The sequence below is a fragment of the Mandrillus leucophaeus genome, unplaced genomic scaffold (genome assembly GCF_000951045.1).
Source record: "Mandrillus leucophaeus isolate KB7577 unplaced genomic scaffold, Mleu.le_1.0 Scaffold117, whole genome shotgun sequence".
In the NCBI taxonomy this organism is placed as follows: domain Eukaryota; kingdom Metazoa; phylum Chordata; class Mammalia; order Primates; family Cercopithecidae; genus Mandrillus; species Mandrillus leucophaeus.
The window spans coordinates 354,570-364,828 of record NW_012099987.1 but is presented as its reverse complement, the minus strand read 5'-3'; the positions used below and the strand labels follow the sequence as shown (position 1 = coordinate 364,828).

Below are 10,259 nucleotides of genomic sequence, written 5' to 3'. Positions count from 1 at the left end.
GGAGATTGACAGCTCAGGGAGAACTCAAAGCACAGGGTTGTCCCTGGTAAACACACAACTTTTGGCCAGGTATGGTGGCTCACGCCTGTAATCCCAGCACTTTGGGAGGCTGAGGCAGGCGGATCACCTGAGGTCTGGAGTTAGAGACCAGCCTGGTCAACATGGTGAAACCCTGTCTCTACTTAAAAAAACAAAAAAACAAAACAAACAAAAAAAAGCCGGGCGTGGTGGCGGGCGCCTGTAATCAATCGCAGCTGAGGCAGGGGACTCGCTTGAACCCAGTAGGCAGAGGTTGCAGTGAGCCGATATTGTGCCATTGCACTCCAGCCTGGGCGACAATAGCGAGACTCAGTCTCAAAAAAACAAAAAAAAAAGCACGCAACATTTATATTTGGCCTTGATGAGTCCCGGAGGTACAATTTCTACCTGGTTAACTGGATACATCTCACCTCTTCCCCTGGTTTTGCCCCTTCCTCAGGCTCGCAGAAAGACGTCGTCCTCGCAGATGTTTTAAAAATACTATGCACCAGTCTGTAGGAGAGGGCGCAGGGGGTTGGCGAGGCAATCTAGGCCTGAGCGCCTCTGGCTTTCCTTTTGGAGGAAGCGCCCCCTCCACGAGCACACGCGCGCCTCTGAAGGGGACGGAGCTGCGCATGCGCGGCAGAGTCGCACTGCGTTGCCAGATTCAGACGCGGCCATGCGTGAGTCCCCGAGGCTCCTTGCGGGCCGGCGTCCCAAGCCGAGGGTAGTGGCGACCTGCTTTCCAGAAAGGCCGCACAACAGGCTCAGCTCTGCTCGCGAGCAGGAGGCGACGGCAGAGGAAACTTCAACTCGATAAAGTTCCCGGTCGCGGGAACATTTGCCTCCTCCTGCCACTCACCGCCTCTGCTCTGGTCCCTCCCTCCAGGAATCTTCATAGCGTCCTTTCGCCCCACCCTCTCTCATCCCGCGTCTTCCATATTTGCCCCAGCTTGGCTCAGGGCCACAGTTCTGCACTCTTAAGCGGGCGGCGCCACCTGCAGTTGTTTCTACGCGGGAAATAGGGCAGCCGCATCCCCGCACTGCCGAGTGCCCAAGGATGGTAAGCCGGGGAGGGCAAGCAGCTTCTTTTCAGGGATTCTGATCTCACTGTACGAAGCGAAAAGAACTTTGAGGGTCAAAAGCCTCAACTGAGGGCCTAGTTTGGTTACGAGAACTTAAGATAAATGAATTAACCAGGGGAACTCCGTCCCCATTTTCTCCTCCTACTCAGTCTTTAAAATCCAGAGAAGGCGGGGGTGGGGTGGGGGGATGACTCGTTTTGACTGTTTGGAGTGGTGCAAACTCTTTTGCGACGCCTGCTGTGAGAGCTGCGAGAGGGTCTTGGGAATCGACGCCTCTCAACCACCCATACACTCAATCCGAAGGGTGAGAGAAAATGCCTAACTTCCCACGTGCAGCGGTGTTGGGCAAAGGAGGCATTCTTAAATTGGAAACAACCTCAGTCACCATTAACATAAGAATGGATAAATTCTGCGTGTATTCATATAATGGAATTCTGTATAGCAATGAAAAAGAATGGACTGTTGATTCATACAACAACATAAATGAATTGTCCAGGCATTATTTTGTGAGAAGACAGACACAAAAGAGTGCAAACTGTATGATTCCATTATATGAAGTTCGGGAACAGGCAAATTTGACCTGCACTTTAGAAGTCAGAATAATGGCTATTTATGGGGGAGGGGCTCAAAGTAAAAATTGATAGCAGTTAGAGGCAGAGGCAAGCACTTGGTTCACTGCTGTTGCAACAAGGAGTGGTCAAGGGAGAGAGACTTCATGAGCAAAATTTAGTTGGGATTGTTTAATTGGGTCAAGGATCAGAGTGGAATAGTGGTGAGAAAGCACCTTTTTTGACTCACGTCCCAGGAGCAGTGGCATGTAATAGCAATGAGCCCATAAAGCCTAGATCTTGATTTCTATTTCTCAATATTCCTGTGATTTTTGTGGTCAGCAAGCTCTGAATCAGGATGACCCATGGTATCTACTTGCCACCATCTGCCCTTGGAATTTATTGCTCCTTAGAATTTAGTTGTCTTTTCTCAATCTCTGAAACTGTCTTTAGGCATAGAAATTCAGCCCAAAGTTCATGAAAGAAGTATAGCTTGCACAGAGGTATGAGGACATGAATGAGAGCCCAGGAGGCAAAAAGTATCCTATATCTTGATCTAGATGGTTACAGGGGTGTGTATGTGTGTAGACATCCATTGAGCTATTCATGTAAGATCTGTGTACTTATTGGTCATGATAAACTAATTTAAAAAGTGAATTTTTATATTTAATTGCCCAGAAAAATATTTCTATTACATCGTTGAGTGAAAAAGGCAAGTTATGCTAGAGCATTTCTCCCTGAACTCACTTCTACCAAGAAAAAAAAAAAAAAAGCTACATATAAAAAGAAAGAAGATTAGAAGAATATACTCCAAAATATGAGATTGTGGATGAGGTTTTTTTTTTTTTTGGTTGTTTGCATTTTCTACACTTTAGAGATATTCCTATGTATTGGAAGCAGTCCAGAGTCTTCTCCAGACTCCCACAGCCCCAGGCTCAATAGCAATAACCACAGCATTCACAATCTGACCCAATGCATTGGCAACATCATCAGCTCTACCAGACAACCAGAAGTAGCTGTCTTCATGCATGATCCCTCTGTCACCTGTGAGGTAAAAGCATGTGGCCTCTTGCTGAAGCATATTCCTCCAAGCACACTTGATAGAATGAAAAATTCAGAAATCTACATTTACTTCCCTTTCACAATCATTTAGTGATATGAATTGAGCACTCTGGCTAGCGCCAGGGGAGACTGAGAAAAATAAGTCAGGATCCCCACTCTCCAGGGGATCCCACATAGAAAACTTAACGCACACGGAGAACTTTCCTTGGTCATTTCTTTTAACTTCTACTTTTTTTTTTTTTTTTTTGTCTCAGCTAGAAACAGGTGTAATGATGGCACTTCACTCAGAAGTTTGTCCTGAGGCTTAAATGAGGCAACGTGGACACAGCATTTTAGCACAGGGCCAGGTACACTATGTGTAAGGGTTGTTGGCTGCTATTTTCTCTGGCTTATCATCCATCAGATGCAGTCACTGCTCCCTGTCTTTGAATTGTGGCTTTAATTTTCGTACTGCCCATGACCAAAATTCCATCAGAAAAAGGTGATTTTAGCTTAAGGTTCTTACACCAGAAACACAATGAGAGTGATTGTGAAAATGTCCCTTTGCATGAGACTGGCCCATTTTGCAGGATCGTTCTGTGGAGTGTTCACAGATAATTTTTTTTTTCTTTTTATTGAGACAGAGTCTGACTCTGTCACGCAAGTTGGAGTGCAGTGGCATGATCTCGGCTCACTGCCAACGTCTGCCGCCCAGGTTCAAGCGATTCTTGTGTCTCAGCCTCCCAAGTAGCTGGGATAACAGGTGCCGACCACCACGCCTGGCTAATTTTTTTTTGTATTTTTAGTAGAGATGGGATTTCGCTATGTTGGCCAGGCTGCTCTCAAACTCCTGACCCCAGGTGATCCGCCTGCCTTGGCCTCCCAAAGTGCTGGGATTACAGGCATGAGCCACTGCGCCCGACCAGATTCTAACAGCATCTGACTCATTGCTGTAGAGACCATGTCACCAATTTGTTCAGATTCTTAGATCTAATGGACAACCTGCTTATTAGAGTTATAATAAACTTTAGTGAAATGCTGTGTAAGCAGCTCATTCTCAAACAGCACAATAATCCCAGTAGGTACATGAGATATCTGGGTCTCTTCTTTGGAATCTGTCTTATGGGTGAGAATATGATTTTAAAGTCTCACTGTATTGAAGTTGTCTTATCAAAGTTTGAACATATTAAGCTTTCTCACAGAAATTCACAATATTAGAATATTTAAACTGTTTTACCTAGGCTTTAACTCAAAAACCCCACAAGAAATACTCAAAAAGGGTTTAAAGAGTTAACAAGAATACTCATTGAAGAAGTATTTAGAATATAAAACATTAGAAGTAACCAAAATTTGTAACAATAGTAGATATGTTAAATAGGTCATGATCATTCTCCTTGATAGGATTCTATAAAATTATTAACAGTGTTTTCATATAAGGGCTGGGTGCATTGGCTGTCAGCACTTTGGGAGGCCGAGGCAGGTGGATCACTTGAAGTCAGGAGTTCCAGACCAGCCTGGCCAACATGGTAAAACCTGGTCTTTACTTAAAATACAAAAACTAGCTGGGCATGGTGGTGACAGCTGGTAATCCCAGCTACTCATGAGGCTGAGGCAGTAGAATTGCTTGAACCCAGGAGGTGGAAGTTGCAGTGAGCCAAGATTGTGTCACTGCACTCCAGACTGGGTGACTGAGTGAGGCCCTGTCTCAAAAAAAAAAACAAAAAAAAACAGTTGTCATATAAGATTTCAGTGATATCTGAAAATCATAAGTAAAAAAACAGGCTTCACAAAAGCTGATAGAGTACAATCCCACTTTTATACAACAATACACATCCATTCTGGCTAACACAGTGAAACCCCGTTTCTACTAAAAATACAAAAGAATTAGCCGGGCGTGGTGGTGGGCGCCTGTAGTCCCAGCTGTTGGGGAGGCTGAGGTGGGAGAATGGCGTGAACCCGGGAGGCGGAGCTTGCAGTGAGCCGAGATCACGCCACTGCCCTCCAGCCTGGGCGACCGAGCAAGACTCCTTCTCAAAACAAACAAAAACAAATAAACAAAAACATATAAATAGAAAAAGAATGAAGGATATATACACATCACATGTTAATAGTGGCTAAGAATGGTGGCATTATGAGTTAATACGCTTTTCTTTGGTCTTTTCTATATTTTTGAAAGTTGTCTATATTGAACATGAGTTTTATTATCAGGAAAGGCTAAATATTTTAAAATTAATTAAAGCCCCCCTTTATAGATAAAATGGACTGCTCATCTTTATGAATAATGCCACCTAATTAATGTATAAGAAATAGCTGTTTGAAAATCACCATTCTGCACCCCCCATTTTATTTATTTGTTTTTGAGACAGGGTATTGCTCTGTTGCCCAGGCTGTAGCACAGTTGTGTCATTACACCCTTGACGTCCTTTGCTCAGTTTATCCTCCCACCTCACCTCCTGAGTAGCTGGGACTATAGGTGCACACCACCATGCCTGGATAATTTTTGTATATTTTTTTGTAGAGATGGCGTTTTGCCATGTTGCCCAGGCTAGTCTTGAACCCCTGGGCTCAAGTGATTGGTCCATCTTGGCTTCCCAAAGTGCTGAGATTACAGGCATGAGCCACTGTGCCCAGCCACTCTCTATTTTAATAATTGTTTCCGAAAAGAAAAGAATCATCTATGGATGCTAAAATGATTGGGTGAAAGTTAATTGGAGAATAGGATATTTACAGAGTCTCAAATTGTTACACAACAGATTATTACTAATTACAAAGAGGAAAATGTACCTTTATAATGGAGAGAAATGGCACTCACCTCCTTAATCAAAAGATCAAAATTATCAGCACCCAAAATGAGACAACCTAATGTTTCTCCTCTATAAGCAAATAAAAAATATACATAATCTGCATAATATTCTTGAGAAAGATGTTTATCCTGGATCTTGTTATAAGGAAACAAAATAGGTAAGCCTAGAAAGTGGGGCATTTTTTAACACAACAGTCCTCTGCTCTTCAAAATGTCCACGTCATGAAAAACGTGGTGGTGGGACAGTTACAGATAAAAACAACTAAAGAGATATGAGAACCAAATAAATGCATGAACCTTAATTGAATTCTGGATTTATAAAAGCTGTAGAACACATTTGAGTACAATTGAGAAAGACTAAGTATTGGCTAGATATTAAATAGTATTAAAGAATTATTTTTAATTTTCATAGATTTGATGGTGGTGTTGTTTAAGAAGAAAGTCCTTATTCTTAGGAGAATGCTGCTGAAATATTTAGGGACAAAGTGTCATAATGTCTGCACTTACTCCCAAATGCCTCATCAGAAATGTACAAATATAAAGTAAATGAGGCAAAATCTTAATAAGAAGTGAATATAGGTGAGAGAGGTACAGGTAGGTGTTCATTGTGCTACTATTTAACATTTTTGGAGACTCAAAAATTTGCAAAATTAAAAGTTGGGACAAAAGTATTTGGCAAATCATAAAGTACTCAACAGTAATGGCACTATGATTAGTAGCAACAATGAAAGTATTTGGGAAAAAAGAAAATTTTCTTACCGTGCGTGGACAGTACAGAGAAGCAGATTGGTTTAGTTTTATGTGGATTGCAATATTTCCTTCTTCCCCTGGAGGCAGGATATTTGAGTTTTCATCCACAATTTGAAATTAGATAATTACTAAAGGAATTTTCCTTACAAACCATTTGTGCTCTTCCTAAAACACCACAAGATCTAAACTTAAGCTTTTCTACCCCCATTTAAGATGCCAGGAAAGTGCTTGGTTGGCATACCTAGATACTGGGCAACCGAAGAGGCAGTGTGGTTCAGTCATCAGTGTGAGGGTGCCAGAGCTGGAAATATTTGGGTTTGCGTGTCCACTCTTTGACACCTTCTGACTCTGAGAACCTTGAATACTTCTCTGAACCTCAGTTTCCTTATCTAGAAAATCAGATTTAAAAATGCACCTATTACACAGCTTTATTATAAGGATGAAATAAGATGATACAGGTAAGGGCTCCATTGCCTGGTTAGTACAAAGTTTTAAGAAAGCCAGCATCTCAGAAAGGCCTTTCAAACAAGGAACTTAATTAGCTATCTTATGTATAAGAAAAGAAATATAAAGAACATGAAAATTTAAAAACAGATTTTGTAACAGTCTAGGAGGTGGTGTTATTTTTTCCTATTAAGAATTAGAGGGCAGGTTAGGAATAAATAAAATACAGTTTGAAAATAATGAGTTATTGGCTGGGTGCAGTGGCTCACGCCTCTAATCCCAGCACTTTGGCAGGCCGAGGTGGGCAGATCACCTGAGGTCAGAAGTTCGAGACCAGCCTGACCAACATGGAGAAACCCCATCTCTACTAAAAATACAAAATTAGCTGGGCGTGGTGGTGCATACCTATAATCCCAGCTACTCGGGAGGCTGAGGCAGGAGAATTGCTTGAACCCGGGAGGCCGAGATTGTGCCATTGCACTCCAGCCTGGGCAACAAGAGCAAAACTCTGTTTCAAAACAAAAAAGAAAGAAAATAATGAATTATTTCAGCCGAGTAGCTTCTTTATTGACCTGAAATGGAAGGCATGACCATGAAATAATGTGACAGGAGTTAAAAAGTACACTGAGATGCTAGCTCAATTTTGAGGGCTACAACCTTCTAAGTTTTCACCTTGAAAAGCAATATTCATACTCATTTTGAATTTATTATCCTTGCTGAATACTTTGAAACTTTTCTGTAGAAACTACCAGCCCTGAGGGTCAGAGGGTTTTCAGGGATAGTACATCTTTATACTTTGATGATGAACTTTAGACTTTAGGGGAAAAAAGTGGCATTTAGTACTAAGTCTAGTAAATTAGATGAATTATCTAGAGAATACATTTTTAAATGAGATTTAAAAAATTTTATTTTCAATGAAATTGTTCTATTTTAGTTTTTGATTGTTTATTGATACTATATAGAAATACTATTAAAATAATTTTTGTATATTGAACTTATTTCCTGCAACTTTAATGACCTCAATTATTAGCTCTAATAGTGTGTGTGTATTCCTTAGGATTTTCTGTATACACGGTCATGTCATGTTGAATAGAGATAGTTTTACTTCTTCCTTTCCAATTGGGATGCTATTTCTTTTTCTTGCCTAATTGCTTTGGATAGAACCTCTATGTTGAATAGAAGTGGGAAGAGTGAATATTCTTGTAAGTCTTGATCTTAGTGGGAGCACTTTCAGTTTTTTACTGTTGAGTCTGATGTGAGCTGTGGGGTTTCTGTATGCCCTTTGTCAGGTTGAGAAAGTTCCCTTTCATTGCTAGTTTGTTGAGGGTTGTTACCATAAATAGGTGTTGGTGTTAGATTTTGTCAGTGATTTTTCTGTGTCTGTTGAGATGATCATGTGATTCGTGTACTTTGTTTTACAGTATATTAATTGATTTTTATAGTTTGAACCAACTTTGTATTTCTGGAATAGTCCCATTTGGTTATGGTATATAATCCATTTATATGTTCCTTGTTAGGTTGGCTGGTATTTTGTTGAAGTTTTTGGCACCTATAGTCATAAGAAATATTAATTTATGGTTTTCTTTTCTTGTGATGTCTTTGGTTTTGGTATCAGGATGATCCTGGCTCATACTATGACCCCATTTTGAGTCACAGCCTCCAAAATCCTGGTGTTACATGTTTTTGGAGAGTTTGTGAAAGATTAATGTTAATGCTTCCTTAAATGTTGGATAGAATTCACCACAAAGCCATTTGGGCCTGGCTTTTTCTTTGTAGGAAGTGTGTGTGTGTATGTGTGTTTTGGATGGGGAGTGTAAGGAATGAAGTTATGATACCTCCTTTTGACAAATTAAAAAATATCTCTTTCATCTTCCCCCTTCCCCCTTTCTCACCTGAATTTAAGAAAAAAACCTCTAATGAGGTACAGTTGACATGCAGAAAGCTATACATATTTAATGTGTACAACTTGATGAGTTTGAAGATAAGTAACAACCATGGAACTGTCACCACAATCTGTGCCATAAACCTATTCATCATCTTCAAAAGTTTCCTCCCACCCTCTGACTTACTATTATTATTATTTTGGTAATAAGAACACTTAACATAAGATATCTCCTTAGCAAGATTTTAAGTATGTAATACAGTGTTGTTAACTGTTGGCATTATGCTATACAGTAGATCTGTAGCAGTTACTGTCTGTGTAGCTGAAATTTTGTACCCCTTGGTGAATACCTTCCTGTTTTCTCCTCTCCACCAGGTCCTGGCAACCACCAATTCACTTTCCGGATCTATAAGTTAGACTTTTTTTTGAGACAGATCTTGCTCTGTCGCCCAGGATGGAGTGCAGTGGTGCGATCTCTGCTCGTTACAGCCTGCGCCTCCCACGTTCAAGCGATTCTCCTGCCTCAGCCTCCTGAGTAGCTTGGATTACAGTTGTGTGCCACCATGCCTGGCTAATTTTTGTATTTTTAGTAGAGATGGGGTTTTGCCATGTTGGCCAGGCTGGTCTCGAACTCCTGGCCTCAAGTGATCTACCTGCCTTGGCCTCCCAAAGTGCTGGGATTACAGGCATGGGCCACCTTGCCCAGCCAAGATTTTTTCTTAATTTCCTTTTTGATAATTTATTGTAGTGTATAGAACCACAACTGATTTTTGTGTATTGATCTTGTATCCTGAAACTTTGTTAAATTTGTTTATCTTAATTTTTTTGGTTAATCTTTAGAATTTTCTACGTATCATGTGAAGAAATAAAATTTTCTGCACATCTATAAGATCATGTAATGTGCAAACAGAGATAATCTTCTTCCTTTCTGATTTGAATACTTTTTTTTCCTTTTCTTTTCTACTTACTCTGGCTAGGAATTATAATACTATGCCGGATAGAAGTGGTGAGAATGTGCATCATTTCCTTGTTCCAGATATGAGAGAAAAAGCTTTCAGTTTTTGACCATTGAGTATGATGTTAACTGTGTGTTTTTAATATACGGCCTTTATTGTGTTGAGGTAAATTCCTTCTCTACCCAATTTTTTGAGAATTTTTATCATCAAAGGGTGTTGAATCTTGTGGAATGCTTTTGCTGTGTCTTTTGTGATTATCATGTCATCTCTGTCCCTCATTCTGGTAGAATGCATCTGTGAAGGCATTTGGTGCTGGGCTTTTCTTTGTTGGAAGGCTTTTGATTACTAAATTAATCTCCTTATTAGTTATTGGAGTGTTGAGACTTTTTAATTTTTTATGATTCAATCCTGGTAGGTTGTATGTTTTTAGGACTTTATCCATTTTTTCTAAGTTGTCCATTTTGTTGATACATATATATTTTTTCCTTTCTTTTTTTTGAGACGGCGTTTTGCTTGTCACCCAGGCTGGAGTGCAGTGGCATGATCTTGGCTCTCTGCAACCCCCGCCTGCCGAGTTCAAGCGATGCTCCTGCCTCAGCCTCCTGAATAGCTGAGATCAAAGGCACCTGCCATCATGCCTGGCTAATTTTTGTATTTTTGTAGAGACGGGGTTTCACCATGTTGGCCAGGATGGTCTTGAACTCTTGACCTCAAGTGATCCACCGGCCTCGG

At 40.7% G+C, this 10,259-nt stretch overlaps 1 long non-coding RNA gene across 1 annotated transcript; it reads left to right on the top strand.

The window, feature by feature from the left end:
* The first annotated feature begins 663 nt into the window (after positions 1-663).
* Positions 664-5,962, top strand: LOC105553733. Its single transcript, XR_001008205.1, has 3 exons — positions 664-1,130; positions 2,968-3,060; positions 5,908-5,962. It is a non-coding gene; the product is annotated as an uncharacterized LOC105553733 (long non-coding RNA).
* The last annotated feature ends 4,297 nt before the right edge of the window (positions 5,963-10,259 follow it).